This window comes from Lutra lutra, chromosome 17 (assembly GCF_902655055.1).
Source record: "Lutra lutra chromosome 17, mLutLut1.2, whole genome shotgun sequence".
In the NCBI taxonomy this organism is placed as follows: domain Eukaryota; kingdom Metazoa; phylum Chordata; class Mammalia; order Carnivora; family Mustelidae; genus Lutra; species Lutra lutra.
This window is the reverse complement of record NC_062294.1, coordinates 54,583,050-54,599,489: the sequence shown is the minus strand read 5'-3', so window position 1 is coordinate 54,599,489 and position 16,440 is coordinate 54,583,050. Positions and strand designations below refer to the sequence as shown.

General features: G+C 42.5%; 1 pseudogene; it reads right to left on the bottom strand.

The window, feature by feature from the left end:
• Positions 1-15,434, bottom strand: LOC125088898 (vomeronasal type-1 receptor 4-like; annotated as a pseudogene).
• Positions 15,435-16,440: the final 1,006 nt, after the last annotated feature.

Sequence of the window (16,440 nt, the reverse complement as noted above, 5' to 3'; positions counted from 1 at the left end):
TACTGTCCAGAAACATATAATTTATTTTTTTCTGGTACAGTTAAAGGATTTTCTGTTCCTTATCCAGGAAAAGTTGAGCCTGGGTATAGCAGAGTCTTGACTCATGAGCAGAAAGGGACTGACAGTTGGAAAACACACAGAAATCACCACAGCGGTATTCACCAGCCGCCATCTGGGATTATAAATAAAAGCAATACAAGCATGAAAGATGGAGGAGAGGAAGTAAAAACACATAAAGGTGGTCACCAGGAAAAGGATATTCTGGGTGGCTCTGGACTCAGCAGAGGATCTGGGGGAGACATTATTAGGCCTGTGAATGTGTTGAACCCGCTGTCTGTACCTGTGCAGAATGAAAACCATGGAGCCACAGGCCCAGATCATGAGCCCGGAAAATGAAACTTCAGAGAGTATTATCAACAGTGCATAGGTTGGGGCTGTGATTGTCTCATGATCTATATAAAACAGTACCGTAAATAGCCTTTGTTTGTGATGTTTTTCATGCTCCATTTATCAGACACATACAACACATACACATGAAAAATTAAATTTGCAAATATGTACATGATCAGCAGAGGGAGATGGAGAGGCCAACATACTTTGGGGCTTTGACTTTAAGATCCTTCCAACAGGAGTTCATGGGGCTGATCATGATGGTCTGGAACACACTCAAGAGGCAGATGCTACTAATGGACACGCCCCTGCTCACTCTCTGAACATAAAAGAAGTTTGCACCCAAATTTGCTGGAAAAATGTTTCAACCCAAAAGTCATCATTGTCTGGGGGGACTCCCTTAGAGAGAATGACCAAGGAGTTGGATATGATCAGGTGCTTGAGAATCAAACGGGTACACCTCACCCTGCATTTGGTGTGGAAAAGGAACAGGTAATGGTAAAGAAGAAAGAAATTACCCACAATTCCAACTATCATCAGTGACAAGAAGATTATTCCCATTATCAAATCCCTGGAAGATATTCCGTCATTCAACATGTTTTCCTAAAAATTATGGCAACAAGCATTCCTCTGAGCAACAAGGCCAACTAAAATTTTGACATCCAGATTCACTTTCACTGTGCACTCCTGCTCGATTGCCAAAACTGTCAGAGAAGGGAAGAGCTGGAGATCTAGTACATTTCATGCAAAAATCAGCAATAAGGATGAGGGGGTGTTAACCTGGGAGAGGCAATGACAAATGAGACCAAATGGAAAAGAAAGAATACAAGATTTTCGGAAGAAGTTGAAATTCACTAGCCCTATTGGAAAAAAGAGAAAACTTGATCACTACTCGTACCATAAACCAAGTCAACTGTGAATAGATTGCTGATCTAAGGCATAATAGGTTTTTTGAGAATAATTAAAAAAAAAAACCTTTACTTGGTCTTCGAACAAAATATTTCTTAAACAGCATTGAACATATTAATCACATGGGAAAATGATTTTATAGTAAATTTAGAGGCGTTTTTTCATCAAAACACCTCCACTACACACACAATCTATAATTAGCACAGAGAATTCTTAAAGATTACATAACAGAATAAACAACACACAAACCGTTCCAACAAACACTTAGTGGAGGGTATTATGCTAAATGAAATATGTGGAATGTGAGGAATAGTGCAGAGGCTCAGAGGGGGAGGGAGGGAAAACTGAATGGGAAGAAATCAGAGAGGGAGACAAACCATGAGACACTCTGGACTCCAGGAAACAAACTGAGAGTTGTGGAAAGGGAGGTGGGTGGGGGAATAGGGTAACGGGGTGACAGGCATTAAGGAGGGCACATGATGTGATGAGCACTGGGTGTTATACGCAACTAATGAATCACTGAATATTATACCAAAACTGAAGATGTACTATATGTCAGCTAAGTGAATTTAAATTAAAACTTCAAAAAAGAGGCTATTCAACAGATACCACGTGAAAATGTTCAATGTCTGTAATCAGAAAAGTTTCAAATATAACACTACTGCCTGGTGCCATCAAACACTACCCAGAAATCTAAACTCCGAATGAGAGAAATTTCGGCAAAGATACGGATCAACCAAGAATCTCACACACTGCTGATGGGTGTTAAAATTAGTACAAACATTTGGAAACTGTAGTACTATCTACTTTCACTGTCCCACAAATACACTCACCAAAAATTTGTACAGGTATCCCCAAAAGACTGGTTACAGAACTTACATACCAACATTACTCACTACTCACAACAGCCCAAACTCGGAAACCCATTTCTCATGAACAGGAGAAGCAATCCATGAATGGTTTCATATTCACATGGAGTCTTCTACAGCAAAGCCAAAATGCCAACGATAATATGAAAAACAGATAAACTTTGAAAAGTCATATGGCATGCGAAAGAAGTCATTATAACACATTTCAGGCAGGACAAGTCCACTTATGTTAAGTATGGAACAAGCAAAAGTGATCTAATCTTTCAAATGTTGGACACTTATGAACTTATTCCCAAACATCCCAATCCTACAGATATAGCCAAGAAAATGATGCCTATGGGAATAGTGACTTAGTGGGGGCACAACAGGATATCTGGGGGTTTGAAAACATTGTTTCTCATCTAAGAACTGTGTACATAGGTGTGGTCACTTGCGAACTCCCAGTGAGTTGCACAGTTGACATGTACATACCTTTAATTTTTAAAATACAAATCACCAAGGTAAAATTGCACAGAGATGAGAAGGTTCTTCCTGTGAATGTGTTTGGCCTGCTCACAGAGTCTGTACAGAAAGAGACTTATAGACCTAAACGCTTAGATTGGAGCCCAACAGTGAACGTCACAGAACTGTAACATTGCTACTTAGAGTTAAGTCTGAGATTTTGTGCACCGCAGCATCCTAAATCTTTGTTCTTTCTGATGAGTTTGTTGCTCTGTCATAGGAGAAAGGCTATTTACCAACACATACAGGGTCCAGTAGAGAAAATGGAAATCCCAATATCCTGGGGAGGCTTCACGTTTTCACCCACCTGGAGGTCCCAGGGCTGCTCCTGATGATTGGAGACGCAGAAGAGGCAGCTGGTACCAATGGACACACCCTGCCAACTCTTGAGGACAGCAAACTGACATGCACTCAAAACTCATGGGAGGATGTTTCAATTAAATGCTGCGAATATCCTGAGTCACCTGTAAAAGAAAATGACCAATAAGCAACTATACTCAGATAAGGATCACATCTGGGGACCTCATCTTGGATTCCCTGTAGAAAAGGAGGAGATGATGAGAAAGAAGTGAGAAAATCCCCAGAATTCTAATCATGGTCTCTGATGAGGAAACCATTCTCATGGCTAAACCCTGGAGTCCATTCTGACAGATCCCAGTGGCTGTAAAGTTCCTCAAAATCAGAAGATCCTGCCCTGGAACAGGTCCTGGGGGCTACATATATCATATCAACTGAAATCCATGAACTCTGGGAAACATGTTTACTTCAGCATGGCTCTGCTAAGATGCTTCCCACTGTGGAAAAAAGAACCTTCCAACAGCCCATAAAATGCATGAATCAGAGCTATCATGCCATAAATTTGGAATCTCTTCTATTTTCCTATATGCATGATAGAGGCGCTGATATTATTTTCATTGTAGAGATAAGGACAACTTAGGTACAGAGGGTAAAGCAATCTAAGTTCACATGGTGGTTAATTAAGGGCCGAGTAGTGACTAGAGCCTAGCTGGCTGGTGCCAAGACAGTGTCCGAACCTCTGTGCCCTATGAACAAAGCATGTCGCCTGTGCTTTCAAATAATCCAGACCTGTATTTCATTTCATACTCTTCCATTTTCCTATCAGTTGTATTTTATTTTATAATCTCAGCTGTAACAAGAATCCATCTTTCACTAAGGATATTTTCTCTGTGAATAAGATACATAATAAAGTTTTCTATTTTTTTTTTAAAGATTTTATTTGAAAGAGAAATAGAGAGAGGGACAGAGAGAGGGGCAGCACCCATGAGCAGAGGGAGAGACAAAAGGAGAGAGACAAACAGGCCCCCACTGAGCATGGAGCCCGACGCGGGGTTAGGTCCCAGAGCACTGAGATATGACCTGAGCCAAAGTCAGACACTTAACTGATTGAACCACCCCGGAGCCCCATAAATAAAGTTTTAGTATCATAATGAAGTGTAGATCCACCAATTATAGGCTAATCCTACGTCAAACATCCCTGTGCCGACATATTGGGTAATCACAGTGTCTGCTAAACAATACTTCTTTGACAGTATAGTCATTTCCTGTCGCACAAGGAACAAAATTCATGGCTTCCATCACACAAACTAAAGCATCATATTACTTTGTTCTCTAATCAGTGTTCTAGGAAATACTACTATTTGACGAAAGAGAAGTAGAAAAGTTATTGATAATTCTGTTTCAAATGTTGAGGTATTTATCAAAACATACACTGAGTCAAACTATTAGCACGAAGGCAAGTGTAACAGATATTAAAATACAGGACACATATAAAATGGAATCTAAGAATATGGAATTGTGTGCATCATGTAAGTTAAAATCATAATCAGTTCTGAGACTGGGACTAATGTTAGAATATTACTAAGCCAGAAGGAACGAACCAAGATTCATGTGGTCTAATGCCTCTTGTCTGATCCTGTAGCGATCTTTTCCTTAAATGCTGTCTCTACCTTCAGGAGAAAAAGCAGTCTCTTCCTAGACATGACACCTCAGATGGTTTCAGTAGCGGCACAATTACTATCTCCAGTATGTCACATATTCAGTGTTAGATTAAAAATAACTTTAAAATATTCTGGAAACAAATTCATCTACATGATCTCTATAGATCAGAAAACTGTTACATCTCTAATCTACTCAGTATTAGAAGCGTGAAGGCATTATAAGTACACCTTTAAGAAGACTGAAAATTTAACCTGATTCCTGTAATGTGAACAGAAGATGGATTTCGTAACTATAGTCCTTACACACCTTCCAAACAACTCTTTGCTGTCACTGGGATTTTCATGAATTAAGTGTCCTCAGAGAGGATTTTAGTAAATCACATCAGGAGCTATCAGGTGTGGGTCCAGGGTCCAGGATCCTCATCTCTCTTTATAAGCTTGGCTCATACCCAAGGAATTATTCCACCTCCCTGTTCAGCTTTGCCCGAAACTGTCCCGACCCACGGAATCCCTTTCACAGATGTAAACACTTAGGCGTGCTCCCTTACAGGCTCTCTCAGACTGAAAGCGAAAATACTCACCAGACTCCTTCCTGACGGATGGGGCTCAGTGTGAAGGCCATGGCAACCAGGATGTGAGGGAGGGAGGCAGCCAGACCCCGAGATAAGACTTCCCCTCCACTCCCCTCAGAATTGCAATTATCATTTCACACAGGATGGCAGTGAAAGTGCAGGCTTCAGTAGCTGAAAATATCTCCGAAAAACTTTCTCCCACTGCTAATTACCAAACCCAATTACAAGTTTGTGAGTTTCTCCAAGGAACCGCTGTCTGGCTTAAGAGAGGTGCCTACTTTTTCATGATCCCTGATGGTAGAAAGGGTCTCACATGGAAGGGGCAGTAAATACTCAAGGGACTGGTGGTGAGATGTACGTGTCTCACAAGTGTCCCTGATTCCCTGAGAAGTTGTGCCACTAAAGATCAAGTTCATGCTTAGTTCTGTCTGCTAAGCTGCATCGTTACTTAAGAATTTAGAAAAGACATGGGATCAGACAGGGTCCAACAAGTATTTCCTTTTTTTAAAAAATTTTTTAATTTTTTAAAATTTCTTTTCAGTGTACCAGAATTCATTGTTTATGCACTACACCCAGTGCTCCATGCAATAAGTGCCCTCCTTAATACCCACTACCAGGCTCTCTCAACTTCCCACCCCCTGCCGCTTCAAAACCCTCAGATTGTTTTTCAGAGTCCATAGTCTCTCATGGTTCATCTCCCCCTCCAATTTCCCCCAACTCCCTTCTCCTCTCCATCTCGCCATGTCCTCCGTGTTATTCCTTATGCTCCACAAATAAGTGAAACCATGTGATAACTGACTCTCTCTGCTTGACTTATTTCACTCAGCATAATCTCTTCCAGTTCCATCCATGTTGATGCAAAACTTGGATATTCATCCTTTCTCATGTATACTCCATACTTCTCATAATACTCCATAGTGTATATGGACCACATCTTCCTTATCCATTCTTCCATTGAAGGGCATCTTGGTTCTTTCCACAGTTTGGCGACTGTGGCCATTGCCGCTATGAACATTGGAGGACAGATGGCCCTTCTTTTCACTACATCTGTATCTTTGGGGTAAATACCCAGTAGTGCAATTTCAGGGTCATAGGGAAGCTCTACTTTTAATTTCTTAAGGAATATCCACACTGTTTTCCAATGTGGCTGCACCAACTTGCATTCCCACCAACAGTGTAAGAGGGTTCTCCTTTCTCCACATCCTCTCCAACACACATTGTTTCCTGTCTTGTTAATTTTGGCCATTCTAACTGGTATAAGGTGGTATCTCAATGTGGTTTTGATTTGAATCTCCCTGATGGCTAGTGATGATGAACATTTTTTCATGTGTCTGATACCCATTTGTATGTCTTCATTGGAGAAATGTCTGTTCATGTCTTCTGCCCATTTTTTGACATGATTATCTATTTTGTGTGTGTTGAGTTTGAGAAGTTCTTTATAGATCCTGGATATCAGCCTTTTGTCTGTACTGTCATTTGCAAATATCTTCTCCCATTCTGTGGGTTGCCTCTTTGTTTTGTTGACTGTTTCCTTTGCTGTGCAGAAGCTTTTGATCTTGATGAAACTAGAAGCTGGTTTTTTGAAAGAATCAATAAGATCGATAAACCACTGGCCAAACTAACCCAAAAGAAAAGAGAGAGGACCCAAATTAATAAAATTATGAATGAAGGGGCGCCTGGGTGGCTCAGTGGGTTAAACCGCTGCCTTCGGCTCAGGTCATGATCTCAGGGTCCTGGGATCGAGCCCCGCATCGGGCTCTCTGCTCAGCGGGGAGCCTGCTTCCTCCTCTCTCTCTGCCTGCCTCTCTGCCTGCTTGTGATCTCTCTCTGTCAAATAAATAAATAAAATCTTTAAAAAAAAATTATGAATGAAAAGGGAGAAATCACAACTAACACCAAGGAAACAGAAACAATCATCAGAAGTTATTATCAACAGTTATATGCCAGTAAGTTAAGCAACCTAGATGAAATGGATGCATTCCTGGAGAACTATAAACTTCCAAAATTGAACCAGAAAGAAATTGACAACCTGAATAGACAGATATCTAGTAACGAGATTGAAGCAGTGATCAAAAACCTCCCAAAAAACAAGAGCCCAAGACCTGATGGATTCCCTGGGGAATTCTACCAAACTTTCAAAGAAGAAATAACACCTATTCTCCTGAAGCTGTTTCAAAAAATTGAAGCAGAAGGAAAACTTCCAGACTCTTTCTATGAAGCCAGCATTACCCTGATCCCCAAACCAGGCAAAAACCCTACCAGAAAGGAGAATTTCAGACCAATATCACTGATGAATACAGATGCTAAGATTCTCAAGAAGATCCTAGCAAACAGGATCCAACAGCACATTAAAAAGATTATCCACCATGACCAGGTGGGATTCATCCCTGGGTTGCAAGGATGGTTCAACATTCACAAATCAATCAATGTGATAGAACAAATCAATAAGAGAAGAGAGAAGAACCACATGGTCCTCTCAATTGATGCAGAAAAAGCATTTGACAAAATCCAGCAACCGTTCCTGATTAAAATGCTTCAAAGTATAGGGATAGAGGGAACATTCCTGAACTTCATAAAATCTATCTATGAAAGACCCACAGCAAATATCATCCTCAATGGGAAAAGCTTGCAGCCTTCCCGTTTAGATCAGGAACACGACAAGGATGCCCACTCTCACCACTCTTGTTCAACATAGTATTAGAAGTCCTAGCAACAGCAATCAGACAACATAAAGAAAAGGTATCCAAATTGGCAATGAAGAAGTCAAACTCTCTCTCTTCACAGATGACATGATACTTTATATGGAAAACCCAAAAGACCCCACCTCCAAACTACTAGAACTCATATAGCAACTCAGTAATGTGGCAGGATACAAAGTCAATATACAGAAATCAGTGGCTTTCTTATACACTAACAATGAAAACACAGAAAGGGAAATTAGAGAATCAATTCCATTTACTATAGTACCAAGAACCATAAGATACCTGGGAATAAACCTAACCAAAGAGATAAAGGATTTGTACTCGAGGAACTACAGAACACTCATAAGAGAAATCGAAGAAGACACAAAAAGATGGAAGATCATTCCATGCTCATGGATCGGAAGAATAAACATTGTTAGAATGTCTATACCGCCTAGAGCGATCTATACTTTTAATGCCATTCTGATCAAAATTCCACTGGTATTTTTCAAAGAGCTGGAGCAAACAATCCTAAAATGTGTATGGAATCAGAAGAGACCCCGAATTGCTAAGGAAATGTTGAAAAAGAAAAAACTGGCAGCATCTCGTTACCTGATTTCAAGCTTTACTACAAAGCTGTGATCACCAATACACCATGGTACTGGCATAAAAACAGACACATAGACCAGTGGAACAGAGTACAGAGCCCAGATATGGACCCTCAACTCTATGGTCAAATAATCTTTGACAAAGCAGAAAAAATATACAGTGGAAAAAAGACAGTCTCTTCAATAAATGGTGCTGGGAAATTTGGGCAGCTCTATGTAGAAGAATGAAACTTGGGCAGCTCTATGTAGAAGAATGAAACTTGGACCATTCTCTTATGCCATACACAAAGATAAACTCGAAATGGATAAAAGACCTCAATGTGAGACAGGAATCCATCAGAATCATAGAGAACATAAGCAGTAACCTCTTCGATATCAGCCACAGCAACTTCTTTCAAGATGTCTCCAAAGGCAAAGGAAACAAAAGCAAAAATGAATTTTGGGGACTATTTTTAACTTTTTGAGGAACCTCCATACTGTTTTCCAGAGGGGCTGTAGTGGTTTGTATTCCCACCAACAGTGTAAAAGGGTTCCCCTTTCTCCGAATCTTCGCCAACACCTATTGTTTCCTGAATTGTTAATTTTAGCCATTCTAACCAGACCACATCTACTTTTTTTTTTTTTTAAACGTTCAATGGGAACACACCTACTTCTGATACCAACTCAAGTTCAGGGTTCCTAAAACCATGTGCCATTTTCAGAATTCTCCAGAAGGACTCCTATAAGTCACCGAGAGCTATTGTACTCACCACTATGGTTTATTAATCTGTATCTGAAAAGATAGGATACAGATTAATACTAGACATGGAAGAAGTATATGGGTTAGAGTCCAGAAAAAGTATGAAAGAGTTCCAGTGTCCCCTCTGTGAAGTGATGGATGTGTTATTCTCAGACATCGATATTTGACAACACTCATAAGCATACTGCCACCAGGGATGCTCACCCAAACCTAGGTGTTGACACTTTTTACTGGAGCTCAATCACATAGTGACTGGATAGCTTGTTTATTCTCCCGTTCTAGGGAAGTCTGGCTGATTTATTTTGTGTTCAGCTACTTCAGAAGCGGACCTGATACTGCATGGCCCAAGGTCCCATCATAAACCACTATCAGACTGTCTGGTGGCCATTCCCTGAGATAAACAAAGGCAATACTATGAACATGACATTACAAGGGGTGGAGATTATCTTCCATGGTGAGATGGTAAAGGACAGACCTCTGTTAAGTTTTGCCAAATTTTCCCTATATTCTTCCTACTCATCCAATATCCCAGTACAGGAATAGAACCATATGGTTGTCAATCCATTCTGTGAACACAAAAGAACATGCACATACATGTTCACCCACTCAGAAACACACATAACATGCACACTCAAGATAAATACACACGCACATAGTCTTTCCCATCCTGGCATATACAGGCTCACACCCACAGTCATGTGCACACTGACCACATACAGACTCACACTCACATTCATACATACTCATAATGCACACCCAAACACCACTGTCCTACTCAATTTCACAAAAACCCTCACAAAGTCACCAGGTGTATGCTCCTCAGAAAAATGTCTGTGTAAAGTAATTCTTTTCCTATGTCCGAGCCTGTGAATGCAAGAAAGAGGAGCCATGTCTACAACTACACTCCTTCCGAATGCCAGGAGCACATTTTACATGTGTAGCATTTCAAAACTTCTCTGAGCTCTGCTCTGGTGGTGAAAGGCAGTACATGAGCTGTAACATAGCAGGAGAACAGCAGCTGAGGGGAAGAGGGCAAAGCAATGAAACATGGTGACATGGGACAGTATTAGTCCAGTAGGGCTGTCATGACAAAGTATCAAAGACTGGCTGGCATAAGCAACAGAAACTTATTTCTTCAGAGTTTTTAGGTGACAAATCCAAGATCTAGGAGTCAGCAGGGTTGGTTTCTTCTGAGGCTTCTATGTCTGCTTGAATATGGCCAGCTTCCCCGTGTGTTGTTCACACAGCCTCTCTCTGGTCTTGCACATCTGCATTGCTGCTATTTCCTAACTTCCTCTCCTTGTAAGGACGCCAGTCATATTTTATCAGGGTGCACTGCGACAGCCTCATTTTTAGCCTAATCATCTCTTTGAAGGCCCCATCTCCACATTCTGATGTATTAGTTATTAGGGCTATGAAATATGAATTCTGGGATAAACAATTCAATTCCTAACAGGAGTGTACGGAGTGTGGGAGGTGTGAGAGTATGCAGGATAAAAAGGCACACAGGGCTTAAAGGGTGCACAATGTTTCAAGTGCATTGCAGGTCTTAAGGGAACAACAGGACAATGTGCATGGAAGTTAAACGTGTAGCACAGCAGACATTAGTTTGGGGGCCTAGCGGTACACTAGTCATAAGAACAAGGGGGAAAATGGGGAAGGGAGATAATCAGCAACAGTAAGGGGAAGGGTGGGAAAGCCCAGGACAATTCATGTCCATGTGGGCTTAGAGAACAGAAGGCAGGAAACATACATTTTGTAGGATTTCAATGTTATTTGATGGTGGATAACACTATGACACGCGACTGGAAAAAAGGTAGAACTCTTTACTAACAGCTCCAAAAGGAGAAGGATGCCAGGCAGGACCACGCTGGAGGGAGGGCGCTATATATGGGGACAGGGTAACAGAAGCTAGAGCCACAGGAACAGCTCATGCGTGGAAGCAGAGTGAGAGGAGCTAGTTTTCTAGAGTTCCCACTGAACTGGCTGACTTGAAGCATTTCACAGGTTCAAAACATAAAGCTGTCCCTGGTTGTCTGGTACCTGACCCTGGGTGGTCACAACTTCTGCAAAGTGGCTCAGCTTGTCTGAGTCCAATAAGGGAATTGGTTAAAGCATGGATTGGTCAGCTGCTTAACAAGGGGAACTGACTGCTTGGTAGCTGGAACCTTCAAATAGCATTGATACGAAAGACAACAAATATGATATGACACCATGTTCTTGGAATATGGATGGGCTGGACATGGTTAGTGGTCCAGGACAAAGACAGAGGGTTAAAAATGGGTGTGGGTGATGAAGTCGGCTGGGAAGAGTGTGGGAATGAAAAGACGAAGGGCATCACCTCAGAGGCAAAGGTTATAAGTATCTTCTACACTTGCTGATTAAGTTTTCTTATTTGGTTATAATACCATTTACTAGACCTGTTAATTTTCAAGGTGCTTTTCCCCTGCTTCATTAATAAGTAATTGCTGGAGTAATATATCTTTTTTTAAAAAGATTTTATTTTTTGAGAGAGAGAGAGAGTGTGTGTGTGTGTGCGCGCACACACGCAAGTGTGCAAGTAAGGGGAGTGGCAGAGGGAAGAGAGAGAATCCCTAAAGACTCTGAACTGAGTGCACAGCCTGACTGGGAGCTTGATCTCATGACTCTGAGATCATGACCTGAGCTGACCCAAGAGTTGGACTTAATGGACTGAGGCACCCAGGTGCCCCTGGAGTGATATTTTGACATTGTTGGAACAACTTATCTCTCTTCAAAGTATTTTGGCATCTACTGATGATTTTTATCTGAGTCAATTATCAGATGATGGTTGCAAAATAGTTGTTCTAACATTCTACTACCTTTTTTCCAAGTTTTTATTTAAATTCTAGTTAGTTAACATACACTGCAATACTGGTTTCAGGAACAGAATTTAGTGATCCATCACTGACCTACAACACTCAGTGCTCATCAAAACAAGTGCCCTCGGGGTGCATGGGTGGCTCAGTTGGTTAATTGTCTGCCTTCAGTTCAGGGCATGATACGGGGGTCCCAGCATCAAGCCCTTTGTTGGGCTCTCTGCTCAGCAGGGAGCTTGCTTCTCCCTCTCCCTCTGCCTGCCACTCTGCCTACTCGAGTTCTCTATCAAACAAAAAACAAAAACAAGTGCCCTCTAATACTCATCACCCATCTGGTCCATCATCTACCTCCCTCCATCAACCCTGTCTGTTCTCTACATGTAAGAGGCTCTTGTGGCAGTTTCATGCTCTCCCTTTTTTCTTTTCCCCCTTGCCATATGCTCATCTATTTTCTTTCTTAAATTCCACATATGAGTGAAATCATACAGTATTTGTCTTTCTCTGACTTATTTCGTTTAGCATAATACACTCTACCTCTATCCATGTCACCACAAATGGCAAGATTTCATTCTTTTTTATGACTGAGTGATAGTCCATTGTATATATGTATAACACATCTTCTTTATCCATCCATCAACTGATGGACATTTGTCCCTTTCTGTAATCTGGCTATTGTTGATAATGCTGCTATAAACACAGGGGCACATATATCCTTTCCAATAGCTATTTTTGTATCTTTTGGGTAAGTACCTAGTAGTGCAATTGCTGGAGTATAGGATAGTTCTATTTTCAGCTTTTGGAGGAACCAACATACTGTTCTAAAGAGTGGCTGCACCAGTTTGCATTCCCAACAGAGTAAGAGGCCTCCCCCTTTCTATGCCTCCTAACTAACACCTGTTGTTTCCCATGTTTTTAATTTTAGCCATTCTTAAGAGCTGTGAGGTGATAGCTCATCATAATTTTCACTGGTATTCCCTGATGATGAGTGATGTTGAACGTCTCCTCATGTCTCTTAGCCATCTGTATGTCTTCTTTGGAAAAATGTCAACTCATGTCTTCTGCCCATTTTTAAACTGGATTATTTGTGTTTTGGTCGGTTTACGTATATATCAACCAAATATATATATATATATATATATATATATATATATATATATATATATATATCTGTATATGTATATCTTACATATGTGCATATACAGACATTTATATATTTTTGTATATATACAATATATTTGATACTAACTCTTACCAGGTAAGTCATTTGAAAACTCCTCTCCCATTCTGAAGGTCGCCTTTTAGTGTTGTTAATTATTTCCTTTGCTGTGCAGAAGTTTTTTATCTTGTTGAAGTCCCAGTAGTTTATTTTTGCTTTCATTTCCCTTGCCTCCAGCAAGGTAGCTAGTAAGAAGTTGCTATGGGCAAGGTCAAAGAGGTCACTGCCTGTGTGCTCCTGTAGGATTTTGATGGTTTCCTGTCTCACATTTAGCCCTTTCATCCATTTTGAAATTATTTTTGTGTATGCTGTAAGAAAATGGTACAGTTTCATTCTTTCCCATGTTGCTTTCCAGTTTTCTCAAAAACCTCTTTTTCCCATTGAATGCTCTTTCCTGCTTTGGTGAAAATTAGCTGACCATGCAGCTGTGGGTTAATTTCTGGGTTTTCTTTTCTGCCCCATTGATCTATGCGTGTCTGTTTGCGCCAGCACCATACTGTCTTGATCACTATAGTTTTGTAATATCACTTGAAGTTCAGAATAGTGATGCCTCCAGCTTTGGTTTGGTTTTTCAAGATTGCTTTGGCTATTCAGGGTGTTTGTGGATCCATACAAATTTGAGGATTGATTGTTCTAGCTGTGTGAAAAACGCTGATGGTATTTTGAGAAGGACTGCATTAAATGTGTAGATTGCTTTCAGTAATACAGAAATTTTAACAATATTTGTTCTTCTAATCCATGGGCATGGAATGCTTTTCCATTTCTTTGTGTTATCCTCAACTTCTTAAACATACAGCATCATACTGGTTACTGGAGTAGAATTTAGTAATTCATCATTACATATGACACCTAGTGCTGATCACAAGTGCCCTCTTTAATACCCATCACCCATCTAGCCCTTCCCCCACCCATGTCCCTCCATCCACCCTCAGTTTGTTCTCTATCATTAAGAATCTCTTATGGATTGGACTGTAATTATGGTTATTTTGTGATAAAAAGACAAATGGACTGAAAAAAAAATCTCTTATGGCTTGTTTCTCTCTCAACTTTCCTTCTTCTCTCCTTCCCACATATTCATCTGTTTTCCCTCTTAGATTCCGCATATGACTGAGACTATATGGTATTTGTCCTTCTCTGACTGGAGGTCTGGCATCCGTGCACAGGCTGTTAGCTCCGTCTACTCCAGCCAGCGTCTGGACTTGAGCACTGGGACTTGTTACATGAGGAGTCGTGTGCTTTGGGTGCAGCCAACACTTGCGCCCCCGCGTGGACAGCGGGGCAGTCTGTGTGCAGCCAACACTGGTGCCGTACCTGGACAGCGGGGAGACTCAGCCCCACCACCAAGCTGCAGCTGCGAAGGCCTCCCAACAATGCTGGTTCTGCGCAGGTGCGACCTCTCCAGCCGCACACCTGTGCCCAGGTCTCCCGGTCCATCTTGCCCTCGTCAGAACTAGGATCTGCAGTCCACACCTGATCCCCCCACATCTGGACCCCTCCACCACCCACAAGACCCAGCTCCTCCCCAAACCCACAGACCAGGACTCAGATTGCCCTCTTCGCGCAGAGTCTGAAGCACAAACCCTTCTCCCTCTGGCCCTTCCCCTGCTCGTGCTCTTTCTCAAATAAATAAATTAAATCTAAAAAATAATAAATGAGGCACAAACCCATCTTCTCATTCTCACATGTTCTGGGTCCCAGACTTCCCTCTTTCCCACTTCCTCCCAGCCCAGGACCTTGCCCATGCGCTCCATGGGGCGCACAGCGTGTGGTCCCTTGCCCCACCCCCGGGACCTGAAACCAGTGTCCCCTAAACTCTACATGCCCTCGAGGGCGGCACCACGGGCCTGGGACTCGTCACTGAATACACACGGTTAACGGTGCCACCAGACTCTAGTCCAAAACAGTCCCTCTCACAGGACCCCGACCCCAGCCTGTCGCGCGGTGCAGGCTCTGGAGCCGCTGCGAGCTCTGAGCTCAGCGGCCGGCAGCACGCAGTCCCCTCCCTCCTCGGGACCCTCAAGCACTGCCACACCTGCGTCAGCCCACACTCCCTGACAACAAACCTCGCAGAAGGAGAATCCGCGGCTATAACGCGGTCCCTCGGGCGGACGGCGAAAGGAGCTGCAGCGCCGAAGCCAACTGGGAAAACGCGAGGGTCACTTGACCCTGATTCCAAGTGCGCACGCGCAGGGAGCCAGTAACCACACCCACATTCGCGCTTGCGCAGAGGCCACCCACGAAGGCCCGCCCCGCCTAGGACCTAGACCTTGCAAGTTCTCTGAACCCTACCTTGGCAGGTGGGGTCTTCAGACTTTTCGCTATAGCAGCCCCTCCTCCCTACCGGAATCACCAGTCCTGGTTCCGTTCCTTCCCCTTCATTTGCTAAATGCAGGGAACCCACAGTATTTATGTTGAGATGTTGACGGTAGTATGTAGGGGGTCGGGTGTGTCCTGCTTTCTTTCTCTAGTGCTACCGGAGGAGGGACTGGTGTGGGGGGATGCTGTGGAAACAGGGTTCTGGGGGGAGAAGCATCAGCCCCTCAGGGACCGTGCTGAAAAGGCTTATTCGTGGGCCCTACCGCGGCTGTCTCTCAGTCTCTTAGAGTGGGGTTCTCCTATAGATCCGGTTTCAACAGGAATTCAGGAGATTCACGTACCCTTTGAGAGGCAATGTCTGGCTAAGCGGTCTTCAAGGCTGGATTCCCATTAGGATCACCTGGGAGGTTTTCAGAACGACCATCTCCTGTGCCCAGCTCTGCTCATAGATACCATCCTACCGCTATGTACTCTCACCGCGAAGGGGCTCTCTGGGGTCGTTTTTTACAACGTGAGTGTTCTCACTCACGAGAGCTCATCCTCATCACTTGTGCATCGCCCCAAACCCCCTCTCCAAATGCAATCATACTGGGGATTAGGTTTCACCGTGTGATTTGGGGGTGGGGAGGAATAAATATTTAGTCTGTCGCATTGATATTACTCCTATAATAGATGTTTAACAAGATACACATTTAATTTCAAACAGTACTTACATCAAAAACATGTGGGACCTTGGCTGGGTACTCTGATTAGGGTCACCATCTGACATCAGGGTGTCAATCAGCCTGGGTTTCAATCTCCAGAGCCTGGGGAAGAATCCACTTCCATAATCTTTTAGGTTGTT